The following is a 16240-nucleotide window of genomic DNA, read 5'->3' on the forward strand; positions in this document are numbered from 1 at the left end:
CCATATCCTTGTTCCCCATGATCAACTCACCTGTTTCTGACTGCAAGGGACCTACATTTGTTTTAACTAATCTCTTTCTTTTCACATATCTATAAAAACTTTTGCAGTCAGTTTTCTTTCATAATCTATTTTTCCTTTCCTAATTAAGCCCTTTGTCCTCCTCTGCTGGTCTCTGAATTTCTCCCAGTCCTCCGGTATGCTGCTTTTTCTGGCTAATTTGTACGCATCATCCTTCGCTTTGATACTATGCCCAGTATGTTCCGACCTATCAAAATACCAATTTCAAATTCCCCATTTAAATATACCCCAACCAACAATTTTCCAAAATGCCAATTTCTAACTGAAATAGAGACACTCACATTTCCTTCACCTTAACCTGGATTCCAAGTGACCAGTGAGGAATCCAGGTGTCTCTCAAACCAATTTCAAAGGAAAGAAATAATGAAACACTTAAAACACAGACCTGTCAAAACAAAATGACATCTTCCTCTCGAACCTTCACAAATAACTGAAAAACGGAGAATAAATAGTTAGTTTCCACTTCTAACATATAATCCCAAGAACAAAGGAAAAGATGGGTATGTGGATCCACCACACAATGTGTACAGCTTCTTATAGAGACACTGCCTCTCAAACCACAGGATTCATTCAGCATTCTCCAATACAGATTTAACAAACACAACAGTCTTTTCACTCACGATACCATGCATGCTCTTTTTTCCCTCGTGCAAATCAAAATTAACTTACAAGGGCAACAAGTCTTGCAATTTAAAAAAAAAGACACAGATACTTAATACTCTAAACAAGTTAGAGACTTACTCTGCAAGGGTTAAGCAGTTAACAAGAAAGAATAGAATCATACAGACCTTAAGGAAACACTTAGACTTTAACACTTTAAAGCAAAGAAATACTGGAAGTTGTTGATGAAGATTTTGGGCAGCGCAGTGGCACAGTGATGCTAAACCCATCCCATTGACAGGGGATGGATGACCTTGGACAGGATTTTGTGGTTTCTTTGTCTGATCCGTACTCCACGATTCACTCTTATTTTCATTATTATTTTACATACAATACTTTTTCTTCCGTAATGTACTTACATATATGCTACCAGCATCTCCTTGGCGGGGGTTCCATTAGATAGTGAACTTCCCATTATCATGTGGTGTTACACAAACGGACTCAAACAGGACTTGAACCGGAGTTATTTTCATTTACTCAGTTATTCCAACTTCGTCAGTGCCCTTTTCCCTACTTGGAATTCACATGGATACTTTTAATTTATTTTAGTTCAGAGATATAATGCGGACACAGACCCATGGGTCCACCGTGTCCGCATTGTCCAGCGATCCCCGTACGCTAGGACTGTCCTATACATGCGGAACAATTTACAATTTTTACCAAAGCCAATTAACCTACAAACCTGTACATCTTTGGTGTGTGGGAGGAAACCTGAGCACCTGGAGAAAACCCACATGATCACAGGGAGATGGTACAAACGGCGTACAGACAGGATTGAGCCTGTTCGTATTGGTGGAAATGTGTCAGCCTCGATAACAATCAGCACGGGAGCACCTCAAGGTTGCGTTCTTAGCCCCCTGCTGCACTCACTCTATACCCATGACTGCGTAGCCAATCACAATGCGAACTCCATCATCAAGTTCGCTGACGACACCACTGTTGTGGGGCGTATCACTGATGGGGATGAGTCAGAGTACAGAAGAGAGATCGAGCAACTGTCCATATGGTGCCAGCGCAATAACCTGGCCCTCAACACCAGCAAAACCAAGGAACTGATTGTGGACTTTGGAAGGAGTAGAAGGGGGACCCACAGCCCCATTTATATCAACGGGTCGATGGTTGAAAGGGTCAAGAGCTTCAAATTCCTGGGCGTGCACATCTCTGAAGATCTTTCCTGGTCCGAGAACATTGATGCAATTATCAAAAAAGCTCATCAGCGCCTCTACTTCCTGAGAAGATTACGGAGAGTCGGTTTGTCAAGGAAGACTCTCTCTAACTTCTACAGGTGCACAGTAGAGAGCATGCTGACCGGTTGCATCGTGGCTTGGTTCAGCAATTTGAGCGCCCTGGAGAGGAAAAGACTACAAAAAGTAGTAAACATTGCCCAGTCCATCATCGGCTCTGACCTTCCTTCCATCGAGGGGATTTATCGCAGTCGCTGCCTCAAAAAGGCTGGCAGTATCATCAAAGACCCACACCATTCTGGCCACACACTCATCTCCCTGCTACCTTCAGGTAGAAGGTACAGGAGCCTGAAGACTGCAACAACCAGGTTCAGGGATAGCTACTTCCCCACAGCCATCAGGCTATTATACCTGGCTCGGACAAAACTCTGATTATTAATAACCACTTTCTGTTATTTGCACTTTATCAGTTTATTTATTCATGTGTGTATATATTTATATCATGGTATATGGACACACTTATCTGTTTTGTAGTAAATGCCTACTATGTTCTGTGTGCTGAAGCAAAGCAAGAATTTCATTGTCCTATACAGGGACACATGACAATAAACTCACTTGAACTTGAACTTGAACTTGAACTTGAATTTCTGGCGCTGTAAGGCAGCAACTCTACCACCCTCAGATAGTAGTGGCAGAAAAGACAATGAGAAGAGTAAGTGGCATGGTGGCGCAGCGGTAGATGACGCTGCCTTACAACGCTTACACCGCCGAAGACCCGGGTTCGATCCCGACTATGGGTGCTGTCTGTACGGAGTTTGTATGTTCTCCCTGTGACCGTGTGGATTTTACATAGAAACATAGAAAATAGGTACAGGGGGAAGCCACTGGCCTTTTGAGCCAGCACTGCCATTCATTGTGATCATGGCTGATCATCCACAATCAGTAACCCGTGCCTGTCTTCTCCCCATATCCCTTGATTCCAATAGCCCCTAGAGCTCTATCAACTCTCTTTTAAATTAATCCAGTGAATTGGCCTCGACTATTTTCTGTGGCAGGGAATTCCACACCAGGGGCCGCAGTCTCACAATAAAGGGGAGGCCATTTAAAACTGAGATGAGAAAAAGCGTTTTCACGCAGAGAGTTGTGATTTTGTGGAATTCTCTGCCACAGAAGGCAGTAAAGGCCAATTGAGATCTTCAGTTTCCTCCCGCACCCCAATGACATTCAAATTTGTAGGTTCCGTGCTGTATCTCTAAACTAAACTAAAGTCAACTCTTACGACTGCTCTGCTCACTCAGGCCAGCAGCATTTTATATCATACTTGTTGACAACTTAGCTGCAGCAAGTCACAAACTATGGTTGTAGCTGCTAAAGTATATTCCGCAATCTGCTTTGAATGACTACGTCAGTCGCCGAGCTAGTCTCTGATTCCTCTGGGAAAGTAGGTTATTTTATCTTCTTGCTGGGTGCTTTGTCGCTGTGTTCTCACAGACCTGGTTCCTCTCAGTTAGCTAAAACATGTTCCGTTGCCCATTAAACATCTGCTTAACATGGCAGAGAAGCCTGTAATCCCACAGGGAGATAGGTCCTCCCAATGGTTCTTTATTATCACATGTACCGAGGTACATTGAGATTCTTTATCTGCCGACAGTTCTGCAATGATTACTATACATGTCTGGCCCGTGCACTTGGTCTCCTGGAGAGTGCCTGATCCAATAGATCTGCAGACTGCTGCAGGGCCACCAGTTGTCACCTCTATCTGGATCAGCCAGCGATCCGTCATCCCGCTCCGTGCCCGGACACCGTTCAGCCCTTGCGCTCAGGGGACGCCTCCCGCAGCCGACCTTGAGGGCGCGGTAGGTGCGACCCCCCCCCCCCCCCCCGCTTTGTCTTACGGTCTCTTTGTTCTTGCGTCTGCCACCTTCTTGATCATATCCACCCTCTGCTCCGGTCCGCAGAGATGAGCAGGGGCCGGACTTGCGGATTCCCTCTTCAGGGTTGGCATAAACAGGCCCTTCGGCCCACAATGTCTGTGCCGAACATCATGCTAAGACCAACTCTTATCTGCTTGTAAATAATACATTCATTGCATATCCATATTCCTATCCAAAAATCTCTTAAATGCCACTATCGCATCCTCCTCGACCACCATCCCCAGCAGCACGTTCCAGGCACTCACCACCCTCTGTGGGGAAAAAACTTATTCCGTATGTCTCCTTTAAACTTTACCCCTCTCACCTTGCAGCTGTGACCAGTAATATTTGAATTTTCCATCCAGGGGTAACGGGTGAATGGTAGGGCTCTGGGAAGTGTTGTAGAGCAGAGGGATCAAGTAGTGCAGGTACATAGAAAGCTAATGGCATGTTGGCCTTCATTGCGAGAGGATTTGAGTTTAGGAGCAAGGAGGTCCTACTGCAGTTGTACAGGGCCCTGGTGAGACCGCACCTGTAGTATTGTGTGCAATTTTTGTCTCCTAATTTGAGGAAGGACATTATTGCTATTGAAGGAGTACAGCGTAGGTTTACAAGGTTAGTTCCCGGGATGGTGGGAAAGACATATGATGAAAGAATGGGTCGACTGGGCTTGTATTCACTGGAATGTAGGATGAGAAGGGATCTTATAGAAACATATAAAATTCTTAAAGGATTGGACAGGCTAGATGCAGGAAGAATGTTCCCGATGTTGGGGGAGTCCAGAACCAGCGGTCACAGTTTAAGAATAAGGGGTTGGCCATTTAGGACTGGGATGAGGAAAAACTTCTTCACCTAGAGAGTGGTGAATTTGTGGAATTCTCTGCCACAGAAGGTAGTGGAGGCCAATTCACTGAATGTTTTCAAGAGAGAGTTTGATTTAGCTCTTAGGGCTAAAGGAATCAAAGGACATAGGGAAAAAACAGGATTGGGTGCTGAATGGCCTGCTCCTGCACCTATTTTTCACGAGGGGAGAGGGAAACGAGAGATATGAAAGTTATGTAGAACAAATGGATGAAACATTTGCAAAAGGACAAATTAAAGTCAGCAAAGATGATCAAGGAATGGTGGAACCCACAATGGTCCATTGCTGGCTGCGGGGACAGTGATTACGAGTGATACAAACAGCGAAACTCAGCAGGACGATGGGGTGAAAGGTGAGGACTAGGGGAACTCTGTCCCTGTTGCGACTGGGGAGGGGGAGCTGCGGGATATCGAGGAGACCCTAATGAGGACCTCATCTATGATGGAAGAGGGAATCCCCGTTCCCTAAAGAATGAGGACATCAGTTATCGGAGTCAGTAGGTTTATAATAGGCATCGGTCGATAGTTTATCTCCTGTGATGAAGACAGTGAGATCAATGTAGAGATTGGGAGGTCATGCTGCAGTTGTATAAGACGTTGGTGAGCTCACATTTAGACATTTTGTTCAGTTTTGGTCAAGATGTTATAGGAAAGATGTTTAGTTTAGTTTGGAGATGCAGTGAGAAACAGGCCTTTTGGCCCACTGAGTCCGCGCTGACCAGCGATCACACCGTACATTAACACTATCCTACACACTAGGGACAATTTACTATTTTACCAGTGCCAATTAGCCTACAAACCTAGAGTCATCGTGTGATACAGTGTGGAAACAGGCCCTTTGGCCCAACTTGCCCAAACCGGCCAACATGTCCAAGCTACACTAGTCCTACTTGCCTGCGCTTGGTCCATATCCCTCCAAACCTGTCCTATCCAAACCTGTAAGTCTTTGGAGTGTGTGAGGATACTGGAGCACCCGGAGAAAACTCACAGGTCACATGGAAAACAAACAAACTCTCTGGCAGATGTAAGGCAGCAACTTTAAAGATACAGCGTGGAAACAGGCCTTTCGGCCCATCGGGTCCGCGTTGACCAGCGATCCCCGCATATTAACACCATCCTACACCCACTAGGGGCAATTATTTTTCATATGCAAAGCCAATTAACGTGCAAACCTGTACGTCTTTGGAGTGTGGGAGGAAACTGAAGATCTCGGAAAAAACCCACGCAGGTCACGGGGAGAACGTACAAACTCTGTCCAGATAGCACCTGTAGTCGGTATTGAACCCAGGTCTCCGGCGCTGCATTCTCTGTAAGGTAGCAACTCTACCGCTGCGCCACCATGACTGCCACTCCACTATTGTCAAGCTGGAAAGGGCGCAGAGAAGGTTTCTGAGGATGTTGCCATATCTCAAGAGCTATAGGGAGAGGTTGAGTAGGCTAGGACCTTATTCCATGGAGTGCAGGAGGATGTGGGATGACTTTATAGAGGTGTACAAAATCATGAGAGGAATAGATCAGGTAAACAATCAAGTCTTTTGCCCAGAGCACGGAGAATCGAGATCCAGAGGATATCGGTTTAAAGTGAGGAGAGATTGATTTAAGAGGAACCCGAGGGGTCATTTATTTTACGCAAAGGGTGGTGGGTGTATGGAACAAACTGCCAGAGAAGGTAGTTGAGACAGGTACTGTCGCAAATTTTAAGAAGCATTTAGATAGGTATATGGATAGGATAGGAATAGAGTGATATGGGTCAAACGCAGGCAGGTGGGACCAATATAGATGGGGCATGTTGGTCGGCGTGGGCAAGTTGGGCTGAAGGGCCTGTTTCCATGCTGTATCATTGTATGAGTCTGTGTGTACCAAGTTGGTCGATGTTATTCTGAGGAGGTCAGCATTATACTGTGAGGGTCGGCGAGTTACTGATGTAATCGGCGTTGAATTGAGGGGTCAGTGTGTTACTGAGAGAGTTGATGATGTACTGAGCGGTTTAGCCTTGTACTGAAGGGGTCGGCATTGTAATGTAGGGGTCAGCATTGTACTGAAGGGTCGATGTAATACTGAGGGAACCGGGTTTGTACTGAGGGGGTCGGTGTTGTACTGAGAGGGATTGGCATTGTACTGACAGGTGGGTCTGTTACTGAAGGGGTCGGCATAGTACTGAGGAAGACAGCATTATACTGAGGGTCTGATGTTGTACTGAGTGGATCTCCGTACTGAAGAGGTTGGCGATGTACTAAAGATGTTTGTGTTGTACTGAAGGTATTGTGTTTTACAGTGGGGGTCTCCATGTTACTGAAGGGGTCAGTGTGTCACTGAGGAGATCAACATTGTACTGAGCATAACGGCGGTCTCTCCCAGCATATATTCGCATCAGTCTGTAGCCCTGTGAGACAAAGGAGTGGCTGAAACTGGACCATGTGTTTGACGATGCAGACGCATCGCGTAAAAGGCAGTGTGCGAGTGGAACTTGCCGTTGCCGTGGCAACAGTGCATCAAAGTAGCCGTGTTTTGCAGTTATTCACCAGGGCACTGAGGGAAATGCCTGCTGGATAATGGGTCCGTCATACACTGGGGAACGGCAGCCTGTACCCAAGAAATCTTGCTGACCCCCAGCTCACATCTGTGAGGGGGCAATACCTCATTAATCTGGCGACTAGTCCTGGTGGCACTACTACTAGTCTAGTGACCAGCTACACGTGGCACTCAGCATTGTACTGAGGGAGAAAAAGACAGTGACCATTCACCTTATCTCTGTCCCTCATCATTTCACCAACCTCTGTAAGGTCATCCTTTAGCTTCCTATGTTACATGGAAAACAGTCCCAGTCTACACTGTCTCTCCTTAGAACTCATCCCGCTAGTCTCAACAATGTGAATCATTTCTGAACTATCTCTTGTTTATCCATAATCTTTCCTATAATACGCCCACTAGAACTACACACAAGATTCCAGGTGCCATTGGAAGACCCAAATAAAACAATCAGAAAATGCCAATGTTCAGGTAGTCGGGCAGAATCAATGCGAGGAGAAACGAGTACCTTTTCAGGTCAGTGAAATTGGGGAAGACTATTTTCCCTTAAGTATAATAATAATAATAATAAATTTTATTTAATGGGCGCCTTTCAGACATCTCAAGGACACCTTACATAGTAATCGGAATAACATATAATCGGAATATAACAAGTAATAAAGACATCACAGAGACACAAATTAAAAACAGAATTCAATCCAAAAACAGAAAATCAAAAACACAGTGTGAAGAGAGAGCAGCGGCAGCCAAAGCGCGCCAGCGTCCACTCTCTCTTCACGGCAGCCATCTTGGACACAGACCTACAGGACTACAATTAGACAAAAAAATCATCCCCCCACAGTAGATACCACTGTGGGGGAAGGCACAATGTCCAGTCCCCACCCCATGTTCACCCCAAAGTCAGGCCTATTGAGGCCACCGCAATTGCCTCTACGGAGGCCCGATGTCCCTGGCCGTTCTCACCGGGTGGTCTTGCCCCGGCGTCGGGAGAGTCCTTTCGGCGGCTGGGCCACCTGGAACGGCCGCTTCCTGGTTGGAGCCCGCGGCTGCTGAAGCCGACAAGGCCGCGACGGTTTGGAGCTCCCAGGCTCCCGATGAAAAAGTCGGCGCCGCCTCTCCGCACTGCCGCCACTCCGCTCCGCAGACCCGCAGCCCGGAGATGTTGCTCTGGGCGGTCCAGCTCGCCAGAGCTCCAGCGCATCGCTCCAGCGCGGCGACCCAGGCAAGGCATCGCCCGCTCCACTCCGCTCCGCTCCAGCGCTCCAACACTGTGCCGCCGACGAGGCCGAGGTGCTGGGCGGTCCCCGCCAGGAAACGGCGCTCCAAGCCCACTGGTAGGCCACGAGGACAGGTCGACGGGCAGCCCGGAGAAAAGGCTGCCACACCGACCAGGTAGGGACCAAAAAATATAGTTACACCTACCCCCCCACATTAAAAAGACCATATCCCCTACAAACAAAAAAACAGGACTCACTAAAAACTATTAAAAAAACGAATTTAAAACAGACGGCTGCTGGTTAGCAGCCGTTCAACAAGATTGCTCCTCCCCCAATATGTGTATGATACGTTTTTGGCACGTTTTTGATATGTGGAAAGAGCGGGCAGACGAAGTAGAGGCAGATACAATGACAGCATTTATAAGGCAATTGGACAGGTACTTGGATGTAAAGGATGCAGGTAAATTCAGTGTTAATGCAGGCAAATGGGATTCGTATGGACATGCATCATGGGTGGCATGGATAAGTTGGGCCTAATGGGCTACTTCTGCATTGCACAATCCTGTAAATAGACTATGGTCCCATCAACACTGCCTACTGCACACTACACCCAGTGTATGACTAACTTGTTGACGTTGCCCAGCTGTTACATCTCCCACTTGCTATGTAATGTTCAGAGTCTGCTCATTACAGTACCCATTACAGATCTCACAGTCCATCACACCTCTTTTATACAACATTTATTTCACACCCATTGGATATATAACCCAGATTAAACAGCCCCCATTATACAAATTCACTTCATCAAATCCACTGCTCACCTGTCTTATATACCTATGGCCTAATCCATCCCACATGTTATACACACGCCTGATAAGTACTCTTGCGATACTCCAGACAAACCTCTATACCTACCTTGTTCAATATCCATTGTTTGCTGATACAACTGAGGATATACATTTTCTGACAAAAGCATTCTGTGTGTTATACATAACAATAACAAACATTACTGTATAATGGACAGTGAAGAAGCTTATTTACAATTATAATGGGATCTTGATCAAATGGGCCAATGAATAACTGGTGGACTTTAATTCAGATAAATGCAATGTGTTGCATTTTGGTAAGACAAACCAGGGCAGGACATAATGAGGGGTGGGGGGAGGGAGGGGGGTGTTGTGGAACAGAGTGACCGAGAGAGACTCAAAATGCTGGAGTCACTCAGCGGGACAGGCAGCATCTCTGGAGAAAAGGAATAGGTGACGTTTCGGGTCGAGACCCCTCTTCAGAATGAAGGGTAAAACATCATCCATTCCTCCTCTCCAGAGATGCTGCCTGTTCTGCAGTTACTCCAACATTTTGTGTCTATCTTTGGTTTAAACCAGCATCTGCCGAGAGGTCGGGTGGCACAATGGTGTAGCGGTAGAGTTGCTGCCTGATAGCGCTAGAGACTCAGGTTCGATCTTTAATACCGGTTCTGTCTGTACAGAGTTTGTACGTTCTCCATTGGACCACGTGGGTTTTCTCCAGGTGCTCCTCCCACATGCCAAAGACATACAGGTTTGTAGGTTTAACTGGCTTCTGTAAATTGTCCCTAGTGCGTCAGATAGAATTAGTGTGCGGGGTGATAGCTGGCCGGCATGGACTTAATGGGCCGAACGGCCTGTTCCCACACTGTATCTCTAAAGTCTAAAGTAAAGTCTGCAGGTACATAGTTCCATGAAACTATGGTTCCATAGTTCCATAGTTCCATTTGAGTATAGAAGTTGGGATGTAATGTTAAAATTGTACAAGGCATTGGTGAGGCCAATTCTGGAGTATGGTGTACAATTTTGGTCGCCTAATTATAGGAAGGATGTCAACAAAATAGAGAGAGTACAGAGGAGATTTACTAGAATGTTGCCTGGGTTTCAGCAAATAAGTTACAGAAAAAGGTTGAACAAGTTAGGGCTTTATTCTTTGGAGCGCAGAAGGTTAAGGGGGGACTTGATAGAGGTTTTTAAAATGATGAGAGGGATAGACAGAGTTGACGTGGAAAAGCTTTTCCCACTGAGAGTAGGGAAGATTCAAACAAGGGGACATGACTTGAGAATTAAGGGACTGAAGTTTAGGGGTAACATGAGGGGGAACTTCTTTACTCAGAGAGTGGTAGCTGTGTGGAATGAGCTTCCAGTGAAGGTGGTGGAGGCAGGTTCGTTTTTATCATTTAAAAATAAATTGGATAGTTATATGGATGGGAAAGGAATGGAGGGTTATGGTCTGAGCGCAGGTATATGGGACTAGGGGAGATTATGTGTTCGGCACGGACTAGAAGGTTCGAGATGGCCTGTTTCCGTGCTGTAATTGTTATATGTTATATGGTTAAAGTGGTGACAAGTAGACAGTTCAAGTCAAGTGGAGTTTATTGTTATATACACAACTTAAGTCAAGTTTATTGTCAGTTGTACAAATACGGTGAGGTACAGGTCCAATAAAAATCTTATTTAGCAGCATCACAGATACATAGGCAGCACACAAAACAGAAATTATACATTATACATAAATTACGGATAAATTCTAAAAGACAATAAAAAGACAAAAAGATTGGCAAACAAAGACAAGCCATTAGTGCCAAACACAATTTGATATTAAAAGTCCATAATAGTGCAAAAGGTGATCCAGAGTGCTTTGTTGCTTAAGTGTGGTAAGTGTTGGGCAGGTCAGTTCAAGAACCTGATGGTTGTAGGAAAGCATCTTTTCCTGAACCTGGTGGTGTGGGACTACAGCATCGATACTGATGGTAGCAGCGAGAAGAGAGCATGGCCACGATAGTGGGAATTCTTGATGAAAGAGTCTAGGTTCAAAGGCCTAGGACTTAGAAACATAGAAACATAGAAAATAGGTGCAGGAGTGGCCATTCGGCCCTTCGAGCCTGCACCGCCATTCAATATGATCATGGCTGATCATCCAACTCAGTATCCTGTACCTGCCTTCTCTCCATACCCCCTGATCCCTTTAGCCACAAGGGCCACATCTAACTCCTTCTTAAATATAGCCAATGAACTGGCCTCAACTACCTTCTGTGGCAGAGAATTCCAGAGATTCACCGCTCTCTGTGTGAAAAATGTTTTCCTCTTGGAACGTGCTGATGAGTTTGGAGGGAATGATTGTGTTGAATGCCGTGCTGTAGTCAATGAACAGCAGTGTGACAACTGTGTTCCTGTAATCCAGACGTTCCACTGCAGAGTGGAGAGCCAGTGAGATAGTATCTGCTGTTGAGCAGTTGTGGTTATATGCAAACTGAACCATATCAAGGTCAATTCTGAGGCAGGAGTTGATTTTTGCCTTAACCATCTTCTTGAAGCACTTCATTATGATGTGCATAGTGCCTGAGGATGGGAGTCATTGAAACTGGTCACCATGCAGTCATAGAGTAATAGCTCGGAAACTAGCCCTTCAGCCCAACTTGTCCATGTCATCCAAGTTGCCCCATCTAATTTAGGCGAACCTGAAAGCATTCATGATCATCCTATTAACCTGTGATGCCACTTTTAGGGAACTATGTTCCTGTGCTCCAAGATCACTTGATTCTGTACCATTCCTGGGGGCCCTGCCTTTCACTGTGGTGCTGCCCTGGTTTGACTTCCCCAAAATGCAACTTATCCGCATTAAACTCCATTAGCCATTCCTCAGCCACTTGCCCAGTTGATCCTTCAATAATGTTTAATAACCATCTGCACAGTCTACCTTATGACCCACTTTAGTGTCATCTTCAAACATACTAATCATGCTTTCTACATTATCATCCAAGTCATTGATATAAACCACAAACAGCAATGGCCCCAGCACTGATCCCAGAGGCATACTGCAAGTTACAGGTCTCCAGAACAAATAACAACCTTTCACCATCTCCCTCTGCTTCCTTCCATGAAACCAATTCTCCATCCAATAAGCTGCATCTCCCCCGATCCCATGCAATCTAACCTTCCAGAGCAGCCTACAATGTGGAACCTTATCAAATGCCTTACTGATGTCCATACAAACAAGGTCCACAGCTTTGCCCTAGTCAACCTTTTTGGTTACATCTTCAAAAAACTCATTGGACTCATATGACACCATCTCTCACATACAAAACCCCTGTCTATCCAAATGCATATCTTATCTCTCAGAATGCTCTCCAGTAACTTGCCTATGACAGATGTTAGGTTTACTGGTTAAATAGATGCACTACATTAGACACACTCCAGTCTTCTGGCCCCTCACCCGTGTCTAATGATGATTCACACCTCTCAGGCAGGGCTCCTGCAATTTCTTCTCTAGATTCCCACAGTGTCCTTGGATATGCCTGATCAGACCAGGGAGATGTATCTACCTTCATTTGCCTTAAGATGCCCAGCACCTTCTCGACCATAATAAGGACTATCCTCAAGTCATCTCCATTAACTATCACAGGTTCCCCAGTCTTCATATCTTTCTCCACGGACCGGTAAAAACAGAGGACAAATACCTATTCAATACCTCACCCACCTACTCTGACTCCACACAGATGATGGCTATGGTTTCTGAGGGGCCTAATTCTCTCTCCAGTCACCCTCTTCTCCTTAATGTACTTATAAAATGTTTGGATTCTTCTTAATATTATTTGCCAGAGCTATCCCCTGCCCCTTTTTTGCCCACCTGACTTCCTTCTTAAGTTTGCTCCTCAGTTCTTGAAGATCCTTGCTGCTTATGCCTGTCCAATGCCTTCCTCTTTTTCCTGACCAGAGCCTCAATTGCTGTCATCATCCAAGCTTCCCTACTCCCACCTGCATTGTCCATCCCTCTAACAAGAACATGCATGTCCTGAACTCTCATCATCACACTTTTAAAGCATTCCACATTACAGATGTCCCTTTGCCCGCAAACAACCTACTACAGTCAACTTCAACAAGTTCCCATCTAATACCATCTAATTGGTCTCGCCCCAATTCAGAATTTTAACTTGCGGGCCCATGTGTCTTTATACCTAACAATTTTAAAGCTAATTAAACTGTGATCACTGGTCCCAAAAGGCTTGCTCACTGACACTTCAGTCCTGTCCCAATTTCTTTAGAATAGATCAAACTTTGCGCTCTCCCTTGAGATTGATATTGCCTGAGGAAAAGTTCTTGAGTACATTTGATTAATTTCACCCCTTCCAAGCCCTGGCACTATGACAGTCCCAGTTTATATTAGGAAAGTTCAAAGCTCCTGCTATGATAACCCTATTAGTCTTGCAGCTGCCTGCAAACTCCCAGCATATTCGTTCTTCTAATTTCCATTGCCAATTTGGGGGCCTACAGTACACTCCCAATAAGGTGATCATCCTATCTTATTCTCAGCTCCACCCATATAGCCTCACTGGACATACCATCAATATTGACACGTTGGACAGTGGTTGTGACATTCTCCTTAATCAATAAAGCAACACACCGTCCTCTTTTACCCCTGCCTCCATTTCATGCAAGTAGCACCTGACCCTGAAAGGTTATGCTGTCGGTCATGTGCCTCTCTAAGCCAGGTTTGCATAACGGCTATGGAATAAGATGGATTGACTATTTGGACGAGAACAAATTTGGCTTGATTAGCAAGTTTGCAGATAATACAAAAGTGGGTGATATTATAGATAGTGAAGATTGTCAAAGATTGCAGCAGGATCTTGATCAGTTGGGCAGGTGGACTGAGGAATGGTTGAGAACTTAATACAGAGAAATGTGAATTCTAACCTAGGCAGGAACTACACAATGAATGGTGGGGCTCTGGGGAGTGTTATAGACCAGAGGGATCTAGGAGTGCAGGTACAGAGTTCTGGCGTCACAGGTGGTCAAAAAGGCTTCTGGCACATTGGCCTTCATCGGTCAGAGTATTGAGTACAGAAGTTGGGATGTCATGTTGCAGTTGTGTAAGACGTTGATGAGGCGACATTTAGAGAATTGTGCTCAATTTTGCTCACCATGTTATAGAAAAGATGTTGTCCAGTTGGAAAGGGTGCAGAGAAGATTTACAAGGATGTTGCCAGGACTCGTTGTGCTGCTGGAGGAGGTGGTTGAGGCAAGTTCTATTGTAACATTTAAGAAGCATTTAGATACATGGAAACGATAGGTTTAGAGGGATATGAGCCAAACGCAGACAGGTGGTACCAGTGTAGATGGGCATGTTGGTTGGCATGGGCAAGTTGGACCGGAGGGCCTGTTTCCGTGCTGTATTATTCTTAAGTCAAGTCACTTTTATTTCTATAACACATTTAAAAAACAACTCTCATTGACCAAAGTGCTTTACATTGGTGGAGGTACTAACGTTATACAACATTGGTTCATAGATTAAGTACATACATAAATACATACATACAGCCCTCCGTCAGAGGACGTCAAGAAAGGCTTGAGAGTAAAGATCAGTTTTAAGTCTCGACTTAAAAGGAGTCGATGGAGGGGGCAGTTCTGATGGGAAGGGGGATGCTGTTCCACAGTCTAGGTGCTGCAACCGCAAAGGCGCGGTCACCCCTGAGCTTTTGCCTAGACCGCGGGATGTGCAGTAAGCCCAAGTCGGCCGATCTGAGGGACCTGGAGGGGATGTGGTGGGTAAGCAGATTTTTGATGTAGGTGGGGGCAAGCCCGTTAAGGGCTTTGTAAACATAAAGAAGGGTCTTGAAATTTATTCGGAACCGCACAGGGAGCCAGTGGAGAGAGGCCAGGATCTGGGTGATGTGGTCTCTTTTTCTGGTGCCCTTCAGGAGTCTCGCTGCGGCGTTTTGGACCAGTTGCAGGCGGGACAGGGAAGATTGGCTGATGCCAGTGTAAAGTGAGTTGCAGTAATCGAGTCCGGAGGAGAGAAATGTGTGGATGATCTTTATGAGGTCATCAAACTGGAGGAATTGTTTAATTTTAGGTATCGTTCGAAGCTGGAAGAAGCTAGCTTTTACCAGCTTGTTTGTCAAATTTCAATGCTGAGTCAAATATCACGCCAAGGTTTTTGATGTGAGGTTTGAGTAATGTGGTAAGGCTTCCAAGGCTGCCTGCTATCATTTTGATGGATTCCGAGAGGCCGAGAAGGATGACCTCAGACTTACTCTCGTTTAGTTGGAGGAAGTTCTGGGCCATCCAATACTTTATATCCTCAAGGCAGTGGATATGGTTAAGTAGATTTGATCGGTTGTTGGGCTTCAGGGGGAGATAGAGTTGTGTATCGTCTGCATAGCAATGGAAGGAAATGCCGTGGCTTTGAATGACGGCCTAAGGGGAGCATATACAGAGAGAAGAGAATGGGGCCAAGGATGAAACCTTGTGGAAACCCACAGCAGAGACTAGCTGGGGAGGAGAAAGAGTTGCCTATGGTAGTAGAGAAACTCCTACCTTTGAGGTAGGAGATGAACCAGCTCAGGGCAGTACCATCAATACCAACCCTGCACCGGAGACGGCCAATTAGGATGGTGTGGTCGACAGCATCAAATGCTGCGCTGAGGTCGAGAAGGAGCAGGATTGCACAGTCGCTGGAGTCAACGGTGAGAAGTAGGTCATTATGTACCAGTGTAGATGGGGCATGTTGGTTGGCATGGACAAGTCGGACCGGAGGGCCTGTTTCCGTGCTGTATGATTCTATGGCTACAATGCCCAAGTTGTACGTACCCATCCATGTCTGGAGTTCATCTGCTTGTGGACCAGTCCTATCCTTCATAACGACTTTGAAACAATAGTGTTATGGTCACTGGAGCCACCCTACTGCACTGACCCTTCAGTCACATGCAGCAACTCTTTCCTGGAGAGGACGTCCAGTGTTGCACCCTCTCTGGTCGGGCCGTCTATAT

The 16240-nt window shown here is 45.7% G+C and overlaps 1 protein-coding gene across 1 annotated transcript in view; it reads left to right on the forward strand.

Moving 5' to 3' along the window:
* kcnip1 (potassium voltage-gated channel interacting protein 1) overlaps positions 1–16240 on the forward strand; it is a 232639-nt gene that overhangs the window by 114958 nt on the left and 101441 nt on the right. The window lies entirely within an intron of this gene.

The sequence above is a fragment of the Amblyraja radiata genome, chromosome 11, assembly GCF_010909765.2.
Source record: "Amblyraja radiata isolate CabotCenter1 chromosome 11, sAmbRad1.1.pri, whole genome shotgun sequence".
Lineage (NCBI taxonomy): Eukaryota > Metazoa > Chordata > Chondrichthyes > Rajiformes > Rajidae > Amblyraja > Amblyraja radiata.